A 13,328-nucleotide genomic window follows, 5' to 3' on the forward strand; every position below is an offset into this window, starting at 1 on the left:
CAGATTAAACCTGGAAAGAAGCCTTCTCAGAAACTGCATTGCCATGTGTGAATGCAACTCACAGAGTTACACGCTTCTCTTCAGTGATCAGTTTGTTAACACAGTTTTGTGGAAATCTGCAATTAGATACTTCATAGCGCAATGAAGCTCACGGTGACAAAGGAAATATCCTCAGAAGAAAACTAAAAAGTAGCTTTCTTAGAAACTTCTTGGTGATGTGTGAATTCATCTCACAGAGTTACACTTTTGTTTCGTTGAGCAGTCCATTAACACTGACTATGAGGAAACTGAGAACGGCTTCTTTGGATCACATTGGGGACTATGCTGATAAAGGAAATTTCATCAGTTCAAAACGTGAAGGAACTTTCTGAGAAACTTCTTTGTGATCAGTGAGTTCATCTCACAGACTTACAACATAGACCTCAGGAAGCAGTTTGCTAACACTGTTTTCGTGGAAACTGAAAAGTGATATTTGGGAGCCCATAGGGGCCCATGGTGAAAAATGAAATATCATCACATAATAAGTAGAGAGAAGCTTTCTGAGAGATTGCTTTCTGATGTATGACTTCATCAAACAGAGTTCCACCCTTCCCTTCTTGGAACAGTTTGAGCACACTGTTGTCGTGGATTCTGCAAAATTATATTTGGGAGCTCATTGAGGGCTCTGGTGAAAAAGGAAATATCCTCAGATTAAAATCGGAAAAAGCGTTCTGAGAAACTGCATTGCCATGTGTGAATGCAACTCACAGAGTTACACGTTTCTCTTCAGTGATCAGTTTATTAACACAGTATTCTGGAAATCTGCAATTAGATGCTTCATAGCACAATGAACCTTACGGTGAAAAAGGAAATATTCTAAGATGAAAACTAGAAAGAAGCTTTCTTAGAAACTTCTTGGTGATGTGCGAATTCATCTCACAGAGTTACACTTATGTTTCGTGAAGCAGTCCATTAACACGGTCTTTGAGGGAACTGAGAAGTGCTTCTTTGGATCGCATTGAGGCCAACGCTGATAAAGGAAATTTCATCAGTTCAAAACGTGAAAGAAGCTTTCTGACAAACTTCTCTCTGATCAGTGAGTTCATCTAACAGACTTAAACCTTAGACCTCAGGAAGAAGTTTGCTAACACTCTTTTCGTGGAAACTGCAAGGTGATATTTGGGAGCCCTTGGGGGCCCATGGTGAAAAGGAAATATCCTCACATAAGAACTAGAGAGAAGCTATCTGAGAGATTGCTTTCTGATGTGTGACTTCATCACACAGAGTTAAACCCCTCACTTCTTGGAACAGATTGCTGACACGGTTGTCGTGGATTCTGCAAAGTGATATTTGGGAGCCCATAGGGACCCATGGTGAAAAAGGAAGTATCCTCACATAATAACTAGAGAGAAGCTTTCTGAGAGATGGCTTTCTGATTTGTTATTTCATCACACAGAGTTCCACCTTTCCCGTCTTGGAACATTTTGCTAACACTGTTGTCGTGGATTCTGCAAAATGATATTTGGGAGCTCATTGAGGGCTATGGTGAAAAAGGAAATATCCTCAGATTAAAACTGGAAAGAAGCCTTCTGAGAAACTGCATTGCTGTGTGTGAATGCAACTCACAGATTTACACGTTTCTCTTCAGTGATCAGTTTGTTAACACAGTTTTCTGGAAATCTGCATTTAAATACTTCATAGCGCAATGAAGCTTACGGTGACAAAGGAACTATCCTCAGATGAAAACTAGAAAGAAGCTTGCTTAGAAACTTCTTGGGGCGGAGCAAGATGGCTGAATATGAACAGCTCCAGTCTCCAACTCCCAGTGCGAGCGACACAGAAGACCGGTGATTTCTGCATTTTCAACTGAAGTACTGGGGTCATCTCACTAGGGAGTGCCGGACAATCGGTGCTGGTCAGCTGCTGCAGCCTGACCCGCGAGAGCTGAAGCAGGGCAAACCGGATTCAGCAGCACATCAAAAAGCTTATCCACCATGATCAAGTGGGCTTCATCCCAGGGATGCAAAGCAGGTTCAACATTCGCAAATCAATAAACGTAATCCAGTATATAAACAGAACCAAAGACAAGAACCACATGATTATCTCAATAGATGCAGAAAAGGCTTTTGACAAAATTCAACAGCCCTTCATGCTAAAAACGCTCAATAAATTCGGTATTGATGGAACGTACCTCAAAATAATAAGAGCTATTTATGACAAACCCACAGGTAATATCATTCTGAATGAGCAAAAACTGGAAAAATTCCCTTTGAAAACTGGCACAAGAAAGGGATGCCCTCTCTCACCACTCCTATTCAACATAGTCTTGGAAGTTCTGGCTAGGGCAATCAGGCAAGAGAAAGAAATCAAGGGTATCCAGTTAGGAAAAGAAGAAGTCAAATTGTCCCTGTTTGCAGATGACATGATTGTATATTTAGAAAACCCCATCGTCTCAGCCCAAAATCTCCTGAAGCTGATAAGCAACTTCAGCAAAGTCTCAGGATACAAAATTAATGTGCAAAAATCACAAGCATTCTTATACACCAGTAACAGACAAGCAGAGAGCCAAATCAGGAATGAACTTCCATTCACAATTGCTTCAAAGAGAATCAAATACCTAGGAATCCAGCTTACAAGGGATGTAAAGGACCTCTTCAAGGAGAACTACAAACCACTGCTCAGTGAAATCAAAGAGGACACAAACAAATGGAAGAACATACCATGCTCATGGATAGGAAGAATCAATATCGTGAAAATGGCCATACTCCCCAAGGTTATTTATAGATTCAATGCCATCCCCATCAAGCTACCAATGAGTTTCTTCACAGAATTGGAAAAAACTGCTTTAAAGTTCATATGGAACCAAAAAAGAGCCCACATTGCCAAGACAATCCTAAGTCAAAAGGACAAAGCTGGAGGCGTCACGCTACCTGACTTCAAACTACACTACAAGGCTACAGTAACCAAAACAGCATGGTACTGGTACCAAAACAGAGATATAGACCAATGGAACAGAACAGAGTCCTCAGAAATAATACCACACATCTACAACCATCTGATCTTTGACAAACCTGAGAGAAACAAGAAATGGGGAAAGGATTCCCTATTTAATAAATGGTGCTGGGAAAATTGGCTAGCCATAAGTAGAAAGCTGAAACTGGATCCTTTCCTTACCCCTTATACGAAGATTAATTCAAGATGGATTAGAGACTTAAATGTTAGACCTAATACCATAAAAACCCTAGAAGAAAATCTAGGTAGTACCATTCAGGACATAGGCATGGGCAAGGACTTCATGTCTAAAACACCAAAAGCAACGGCAGCAAAAGCCAAAATTGACAAATGGGATCTAATTAAACTAAAGAGCTTTTGCACAGCAAAAGAAACTACCATCTGAGTGAACAGGCAACCTACAGAAGGGGAGAAAATTTTTGCAACCTACTCATCTGACAAAGGGCTCATATCCAGAATCTACAAAGAACTCAAACAAATATACAAGAAAAAAACAAACAACCCCATCAAAAAGTGGGCAAGGGATATGAACAGACATTTCTCAAAAGAAGACATTCATACAGACAACAGACACATGAAAAAATGCTCATCATCAGTCACCATCAGAGAAATACAAGTCAAAACCACAATGAGATACCATCTCACACCTGTTAGAATGGCAATCATTAAGAAGTCAGGAAACAACAGTTGTTGGAGAGGATGTGGAGAAATAGGAAGACTTTTACACTGTTGGTGGGATTGTAAACTAGTTCAACCATTAGGGAAACAGTGTGGCAATTCCTCAAGGATCTAGAACTAGATGTACCATAAGACCCAGCCATCCCACTACTGGGTATATATCCAAAGGATTATAAATTAGTCTACTACAAGGACATATGCACACGTATGTTTATTGTGGCACTATTCACAATAGCAAAGACTTGGAATCAACCCAAATGTCCATCTGTGACAGACTGGATTAAGAAAATGTGGCACATATACACCATGGAATACGATGCAGCCATAAAAAAGGATGAGTTTGCATCCTTTGTAGGGACATGGATCCAGCTGGAAACCATCATTCTTAGCAAACTATCACAAGAAGAAAAAACCAAACACCGCACGTTCTCACTCATAGGTGGGAACTGAACAATGAGATCACTTGGACTCGGGAAGGGGAATATCACACACTGGGGGCTATCATGGGGAGGGGGAAGGAGGGAAGGATTGCACGGGTGAGTTATACATGATATAAATGATGTATTCATGGGTGCTGACGAGTTGATGGGTGCAGCACACCAACATGGCATAAGTATACATATGTAAGAAACCTGCACGTTATGCACATGTAACCTAGAACTTAAAGTATAATAATAAAAAAAAAAGTGTTAGCAAACTGTTCCAAGGAGAGGAGGGTGGAACTCAGTGTGATGAAGTCACACATCAGAAAGCAATCTCTCAGAAAGCTTCTCTCTAGTTATTATGTGAGGATATGTCCTTTCTCACCATGGGCCCCTAGAGGCTTCTATATATCACTTGGCAGTTTCCATGAAAAGAGTGTTAGCCAACTGCTTCCTGAGGTCTAAGTTGTAAGTCTGTGACATGAACTCACTGATCAGAAAGAAGTTTCTCTGAAAGCTTCTTTCACGTTTTGAACAGATGAAATTTCCTTTATCAGCGTAGGCCTCAATACGATCCAAAGAAGCCCTTCTCAGGTTCCTCAAAGACAGTGTTAATGGACTGCTCCACGAAACAAAAGTGTAACTCTCTGAGATGAATTCACACATCACCAAGAAGTTTCTAAGAAAGCTTCTTTCTACTTTTCATCCGAGGATATTTCCTTTGTCACCGTAAGGTTCATTGCGCTATGAAGTATCTAATAGCAGATTTCCAGAAAAGTGTGTTAACATACTGATCACTGAAGAGAAACGTGTAACTCTGTGAGTTGCATTCACAAATGGCAATGCAGCTTCTAAGAAGGCTTCTTTCCAGTTTTAATCTGATAATATTTCCTTTTTCACCATAGACCTCAATAAGCGACCAAATATCACTTTGCAGAATCCACGACAACAGAGTTAGCAAACTGTTACAAGAAGGGAAGGGTGGAACTCTGGGTGATGAAGTCACATAGCGGAAAGCAATCTCTCAGAAAGCTTCTATCTAGTTATTATGTGAGTATAATTCCTTTTTCACCATGGGCGCCTATGGGCTCCCAAATATCACTTTGCAGTTTCCACGAAAAGAGTGTTAGCCAACTGCTTCCTGAGGTCTAAGTTGTAAGTCTGTGAGATGAACTCATTGATCAGAAAGAAGATTCTCAGAAAGCTTCTTTCAATTTTTGAACTGATGAAATTTCCTTTATCAGCGTAGGCCTCAATGCGATCCAAAGAAGCCCTTCTCAGGTCCTCAAAGACAGTGTAAATGGACTGCTCCACGAAACATAAGTGTAACTCTGTGAGATGAATTCACACATCACCAAGAAATTTCTAAGAAAGCTTCTTTCTACTTTTCATCTGAGGATATTTCCTATGTCACCGTAAGCTACATTGCGCTATGAAATGTCTAATTGCAGATTTCCAGAAAACTGTGTTAACAATCTGATCACTGAAGAGAAACGTGTAACTCTGTGAGCTACATTCACACAGGGCAATGCTGTTTCTCAGAAGGCTTCTTTCCAGTTTCAGTCTCAGGTTATATCCTTTTTTCACCATAGGCCTCAATGAGCTCCCTAATGTCACTTTGCAGAATCCACGACAACAGTGTTAGCAAACTGTTCCAAGAAGGGAAGGGTGGGACTCTGTGTGATGAAGTCACACATCAGAAAGCAATCTCTCAGAAAGCTTCTCTCTAATATTTATGTGAGTATACTTCCTTTTACACCCTGGGCCCATATGGGCTCCCAAATATCACTTTGCTGAATGCACGCCAACAGTGTTAGCAAACTGTTCCAAGAAGGGAAGGGTGGAACTCTGTGTGATGAAGTCTCATATCAGAAAGCAATCTCTCAGAAAGATTCTCTCTACTTCTCATGTGAGGATAGTTCTTTTTTCACCATGGGCCCCTATGGGCTCCCAAATATCACTTTGCAGAATCCACGACAACAGTGTTAGCAAACTGTTCAAAGGAAGGATGGGTGGAACTCTGTGTGCTAAAGTCACACATCAGAAAGCAATCTCTCAGAAAGCTTCACTCTAGTTATTATGTGAGGATATTTCCCTTTTCATCATGGGCCGCTATGGGCTCCAAATATCACTTTGCGGTTTGCACGAAAGGAGTGTTAGCAAATTGCTTACTGAGGTCTAAGTTGTAAGTCTGTGAGATGACCTCACTGATCAGAAAGAAGTTTCTCATAAAGCTTCTTTCACTTTTTGAACTGATGAAACATCCTTTATCAGCGTAGACCTCAATGCGATCCAAAGAAGCCCTTCTAAGGTTCCTCAAAGACAGTGTTAATGAACTGCTCCATGAAACATAAGTTTAACTCTGTGAGATGAATTCACAGATCACCTAGAAGTTTCTAGAAAGCTTTTTTCTAGTTTTCATCTGAGGATATTTCCTTAGTCACGGTAAGCTACATTGCGCTATGAAGTATCTAATTGCAGATGTCCAGAAAACTGTGTTAACAAACTGATCACTGAATAGAAACATGTAACACTGTGAGTTGCATTGACACATTGCAACGCAGTTCCTCAGAAGGCTTCCTTCCAGTTTCAATCTCAGGTTATATCCTTTTTTCAACATAGGCCTCAATGAGCTCCCAAATATCACTTTGCAGAATCCACGACAACAGGGTGAGCAAACTCTTGCAAGAAGGGAAGGGTGGAACTCTGTGTGATGAAGTCACACATCAGAAAGCAATCCTTCAGAAAGCTTCTGTCTAGTATTTATGTGAGGATACCTCCTTTCTCACCATGGGCGCCAATGGCCTCAAACATATCACTTTGCCGAATCCACGAGAATAGTGTTAGCAAACTGCTTCCTGAGGTCTAAGTTGTAAGTCTGTGAGATGAAATCACTGTTCAGAAAGGAGTTTCTCGGAAAGTTTCTTTCACGTTTTGAACTGATGAAATTTCCTTTAGCAGCGTAGGCCTCAATGCGATCCAAGGAAGCCCTACTCAGGTTCCTCAAAGACATTGTTAATGGACTGCTCCACGAAACATAAGTGTAAAACTGTGAGATGAATTCTCACATCACCAAGAAGTTTCTCAGAAAGCTTCTTTCTAGTTTTCATCTGAGGATATTTCCTATGTCACCGTAAGCTTCATTGGGCTATGAAATATCCAATTGCAGATTTCCAGAAAACTGTGTTAAAAAACTGATCACTGAAGAGAAACGTGTAAATCTATGAGTTGCATTCATGCATGTCAATGCATTTTCTCAAAAGGCTTCTTTCCAGTTTTAATCTGAGGATATTTCCTTTTTCACCAGAGCCCTCAATGAGCTCCCAAATATCACTTTCCAGAATCCACCACAACAGTGTTACCAAACTGTTCCAAGAAGGGAAGGGTGGAACTCTGTATGATGAAGTCACACATCAGATAGCAATCTCTCAGAAAGCTTCTCTCTATTTTTTATGTGAGGATACTTCCTTTTTCACCGTGGGCCCTTATGGGCTCCCAAATGTCACTTTGCAGCGTCCACGACAACAGTGTTAGCAAGCTGTTCCCAGAAGGGAAGGGTGGAAATTCTGTAGGATGAAGTCACACATCAGAAAGCAATCTCTCAGAAAGCTTCTCTCTAGTTATTATGTGAGGATATTTCCTTTTTCACCATGGGCCCCTATAGGCTCCCCGATATCACTTTGCACTTTCCACGAAACGAGTGTTAGCAAACTGCTTCCTGAGGTCTAAGTTGTAAGTCTGTGAGACGAACTCACTGATCAGAAAGAAGTTTCTCAGAAAGCTTCTTTCACGTTTTGAACTGATGAAATTTCCTTTATGAACGTATTCCTCAATGCAATCCAAAGAAGCACTTCTGAGGTTCCTGAAAGACAGTGTTAACGGACTGCTCCACGAAACATAACTGTAACTCTGTGAGATGAATTCACACATCACTAAGAAGTTTCTAAGAAAGCTCCTTTCTAGTTTTCATCTGAGGATAGTTCCTTTGTCACTGTAAGTTCATTGCCCTATGAAGAATCTAATTGCAGATTTCCAGAAAACTGTTAAGAATTTGATCACTGAAGAGAAACGTGTAAGTCTGTGAGTTGCATTCACACATGGCAATGCAGTTTCTCAGAAGGCTTCTTTCCAGTTTTAATCTGAGGATAGTTCCTTTTTCACCATAGCCCTCAATGAGCTCCCATATATCACTTTGCAGAATCCACGACAAGAGGGTGAGCAAACTCTGACAAGAAGGGAAGGGTGGAACTCTGTGTGATGAAGTCACACATCAGAAAGCAATCTCTCAGAAAGTTTCTCTCTAGATATTATATAAGAATATTTGCTTTTTCACCATGGGCCCCCATGGGCTCCCAAATATCACTTAGTAGTTTCCACGAAAAGAGTGTTAGCAAACTGCTTCCTGAGGACTAAGTTGTAAGTCGGTGAGATGAACTCACTGATCAGAAAGAAGTTTCTCAGAAAGCATCTTTCACGTTTTGAAGTGATGAAATTTACATTATCAGCGAAGGCCTCAATGTGATCAGAAGAAGCCCTTCACAGGTTCCTCAAAGAAAATGTTAATGGACTGCTCCATGAAACATAAGTATAGCTCTGTGAGATGAATTCACACATCACCAAGAAGTTACGAAGAACGCTTCTATCTAGTATACATCAGAGGATATTTCCTTTGTCACCGTAAGCTTCATTGCGCTATGAAGTATCTAATTGCAGATTTCCAGAACACTGTGTTAAAAAACTGATCACTGAAGACAAACGTGTAACTCTGTGAGTTGCATTCACACATGGCAATGCAGTTTCTCAGAAGGCTTCTTTCCACTTTTAATCTGGGGATATATCCTTTTCCATCATAGCCCTCAATGAGATCCCAAATATCACTTTGCAGAATCCACGACAACAGTGTTAGCAAAGTGTTCCAAGAAGGGAAGGGTGGAACTCTGTGTGATGAAGTCACATATTCAAGGCAATCTCTCAGAAAGCTTCTCTCTATTTTTTATGTGAGGATACTTCTTTTTTCACCATGGGCCCCTATAGGCTCCCAAATATCACTTTCCAGAATCCACGACAACAGTGTTAGCAAACTGTTCCAGGGAGGGAAGGGTGGAACTCTGTGTGATGAATTCACACATTGGAAAGGAATCTCTCAGAAAGCTTCTCTCTAGTTGTTATGTGAGGATACTTCCTTTTTCACCATTGGCCCCTAAGCGCTCCCAAATATCACTTTGCAGAATCCATGACAACAGTGTTAGCAAATTATTCCAAGAATGGTAGGGTGGAATTCTGTGTGATGAAGTCACACATGAGAAAGCAATCTCTCAGAAAGCTTCTCTAGTTATTATGTGAGGATATTCACTGATCACTGATCCTTTTTCACCATGGGCCCCGATGGGCTCCCAAATATCACTTTGCAGAATTCATGACAACAGTGTTAGCAAACTGTTCCCAGAAGGGAAGGGTGCAACTCTGTGTGATGAAGTCACACATCAGAAAGGAACCTCTCAGAAAGCTTCTCTCTAGTATTTAGGTCAGGATTCTTCCTTTTTCACCATGGGCCCCTAAGGGCTCCCAAATATCACTTTGCAGTTTCCACGAAATGAGTGTTAGAAAACTGCCTCCTGAGATCTAAGTTATAAGTCTCTGAGATGATCTCACTGATCACGAAGAAGTGTCTCCAAAAGCTTGTTTCACGATTTGAAATAATGAAATTTCCTTTATCAGCGTAGGCCTCAATGCGATCCAAAGAAGCCCTTCTCAGGTTCCTCAAACACAGTGTTAATGGACTGCTCCACGAAACATAAGTGTAACTCTGAGAGATGAAATCACACATCACCAAGAAGTTTCTACGAAAGCTTCTTTCTAGTTTTCGTCTGAGGATATTGCCTTTGTCCCCATAAGCTTCTTTGCGCTATGAAGTATCTAATTGCAGATGTAAAGGAAACTGTGTTAACAAACTGATCACTGAAGAGAAACGTGTAATTCTGTGAGATGCATTCACATATGGCAATGCAGTTTCTCAGAAGGCTTCTTTCCAGTTTTAATCTGAGGATATTTCCTTTTTCACCATAGCCCACATGAGCTCCCAAATATCACTTTGCAGAATCCACGACAACAGTGTTAGCAAACTATTCCAAGAATGGAAGGGTGGAACTCTGTGTGATGAAGTCACACTTCAGAAAGCAATAGTCAGAACGCTTCTCTCTAGTTATTACGTGAGGATATTTCCTTTTTCACCATGGGCCCCTATGGGCTCCCAAATATCACTTTGCATTTTCCACCAAAAGAGTGTTAGCAAACTGCTTCCTGAGGTCTAATTTGTAAGTCTGTGAGATGAACTCACTGATCAGAAAGAAGTTTCTCAGAAAGCTTCTTTCACGTTTTGAACTGATGAAATTTCCTTTATCAGCGTAGGCCTCAATGCGATCCAAAGAAGCCCTTCTCAGGTTCCTCAAAGACAGTGTTAATGGACTGCTCCACGTAACATAAGGGTAACTCTGTGAGATGAATTCACACATCACCAAGAAGATGCTACGAAAGCTTTTTCTAGTTGTCATCTGAGGATATTTCCTTTGTCACCGTTAGCTTCACTGCGCTATGAAGTATCTAATAGTAGATTTCCAGAAAATTGTGTTAACAAACTGATCACTGAAGAGAAACGTGCAACTCTGTGAGTTGCATTCACACATGGCAATGCAGTTTCTCAGAAGGCTTCTTTCTAGTTTTAATCTGAGGATATTTCCTTTTTCACCATAGCCCTCAATGAGCTCCCATATATCACTTTGCAGAATCCACGACAACAGGGTTAGCAAACTCTTCCAAGAAGGGAAGGGTGGAACTATGTGTGATGAAGTCACACATCAGAAAGCAATCTCTCAGAAAGCTTCTCTCTAGTATTTATGTGGGAATACTTCCTTTTTCACCATGGGCCCCTATGGGCTCCCAAATATCACTTTGCAGAATCCACGACAACAGTGTTACCAAACTGTTCCAAGAAGGGAAGGGTGGAACTCTGTGTCATGGAGTCACACATCAGAAAGCAATCTCTCAGAAAACTTCTCTCTAGTTATTATGTGAGGATATTTCCTTTTTCACCATGTGCCCTTATGGGCTCCCAAATATCAACTTGCAGTTTCCAAGAAAAGAGTGTTAACAAACTGCTTCCTGAGGACTAAGTTGTAAGTCTGTGTGATGAACTCACTGATCAGAAAGAAGTTTCTCAGAAAGCTTCTTTCACGTTTTCAACTGATGAAATATCCTTTACCAGCGTAGGCCTCAATGCAACACAAAGAAGCCCTTCTCAGGTTTTTCAGAGAGAGTGTTAATGGACTGCTCCACGAATCATAAGTGTAACTCTGAGAGATGAAATCACACATCAGCAAGAAGTTTCTAAGAAAGCTTCTTTCGAGTTTACATCTGAGGTTATTAACTTTGTCACCGAATGCCTCTTTGCGCTATGAAGTATCTAATTGCAGATTTCCAGAAAACTGTGTTAACCAACTGATCACTGAAAAGAAACGTGTAATTCTGTGAGTTGCATTCTCACATGGCACTGCAGTTTTTCAGAAGGCTTCTTTCCAGTTGTAATCTGAGGATATTTCCTATTTCACCATAGCCCTCCATGGGCTCCCAAATATCACTTTGCAGAATCCACGACAACAGTGTTAGCTAACGCTTCCAGGAAGGGAAGGGTGGAACTCTATGTGATGAAGGCACGTATCAGAAAGCAATCCCTCAGAAAGCTTCTCTCTAGTTTTTATGTGAGGATACCTTCTTTTTTACCATGGGCCCCTATGGTCTCCCAAATATCACTTTTCAGAATCCACGACAACAGTTTTAGCAAACTGTTCCAAGAAGGGAAGGATGGAACTTTGTGTGATGAACTCACACATCAGAAGATAATCTCACAGATCTTCTCTCTAGTTATTATGTGAGGATATTTCCTTTTTCAACATTGGCCCCTATGGGCTCCTAAATATCACTTTACAGTTTCGACCAAAAGACTGTTAGCAAACTGCTTCCTGAGGTCTAAGTTGTAAGTCGGTGAGATGAACTCACTGATCAGAAAGAAGTTTCTCAGGAAGCTTCTTTCACGTTTTGAACTGATGAAATTTCCTTTATCAGCGTAGGCTTCAAAGCGATCCAAAGAAGGCCTTCTCGGGTTTCTCAAAGACAGTGATAATGGACTACTGCACGAAACATAAGTGGAATTCTGTGAGATGAATTCACACATCACCAAGAGTTTCTAAGAAAGCTACTTTCTAGTTTTCATCTGAGGATATTTCCTTTGTCACCGAAAGCTTCATTGCGCTATGAAGTATCCAATTGCAGATTTCCAGAAAACTGTGTTAACAAACTGATCACTGAAGAGAAACGTGTAACTCTGTGAGTTGCAATCACACATGGCAATGCAATTTCTCAGAACGCTTCTTTCCAGTTTTAATCTGAGGATATATCCTTTTTCACCATAGCCCTCAATGAGCTCCCAAATATCACTTTGCAGAATCCACAACAATAGTGTTTGCAAACTGTTCCAAGAAGGGAAGGGTGGAACCCTGTGTGATGAAGGCAGATATCTGAAACAATCTGTCAGAAAGCTTTTCTCTGGTTTTTATATGAGGATAGCTCCTGTTTCACCATGGGCCCCTATTGGCTGCCAAATATCACTTTGCAGAATCCACGACAACAGTTTAGCAAACTATTCCAAGAAGGGAAGGGTGGAACTCTTTGTGATGAAGTCACACATCAGAAAGCAATCTCTCAGAAAGCTTCTCTCTAGTTATTATATGAGGATATTTCCTTTTTCACCATGGGCCCCAATGGGCTCCCAAATAACACTTTGCAGTTTCCACGAAAAGAGTGTTAGCAAAGTGCTTCATGAGGTCTAAGTTGTAAGAATATGAGATGAACTCTGTGATCAGAAAGAATTTCTCAGAAAGCTAATTTCACGTTTTGAACTGATGAAATTTCCTTTATCAGCGTAGACCTCAAAGCGATCCAAAGAAGCCCTTCTCAGGTTCCTCAAAGACAGTGTTAATGGACTACTCCGCGAAACATAAGTGTAACTCTGTGAGATGAATTCACACATCACCAAGAAGTTTCTGAGAAAGCTTCTTTCTAGTTTTCATCTGAGCATATTTCCATTGTCACCATAAGCATCTTTGCACTATGAAGGATCTAACTGCAGATTTCCAGAAAACTGTGTTAACAAACTGACCACTGAAGAGAAACGTGTAACTCTGT

Source organism: Rhinopithecus roxellana, chromosome 20 (genome assembly GCF_007565055.1).
Source record: "Rhinopithecus roxellana isolate Shanxi Qingling chromosome 20, ASM756505v1, whole genome shotgun sequence".
Taxonomy (NCBI): domain Eukaryota; kingdom Metazoa; phylum Chordata; class Mammalia; order Primates; family Cercopithecidae; genus Rhinopithecus; species Rhinopithecus roxellana.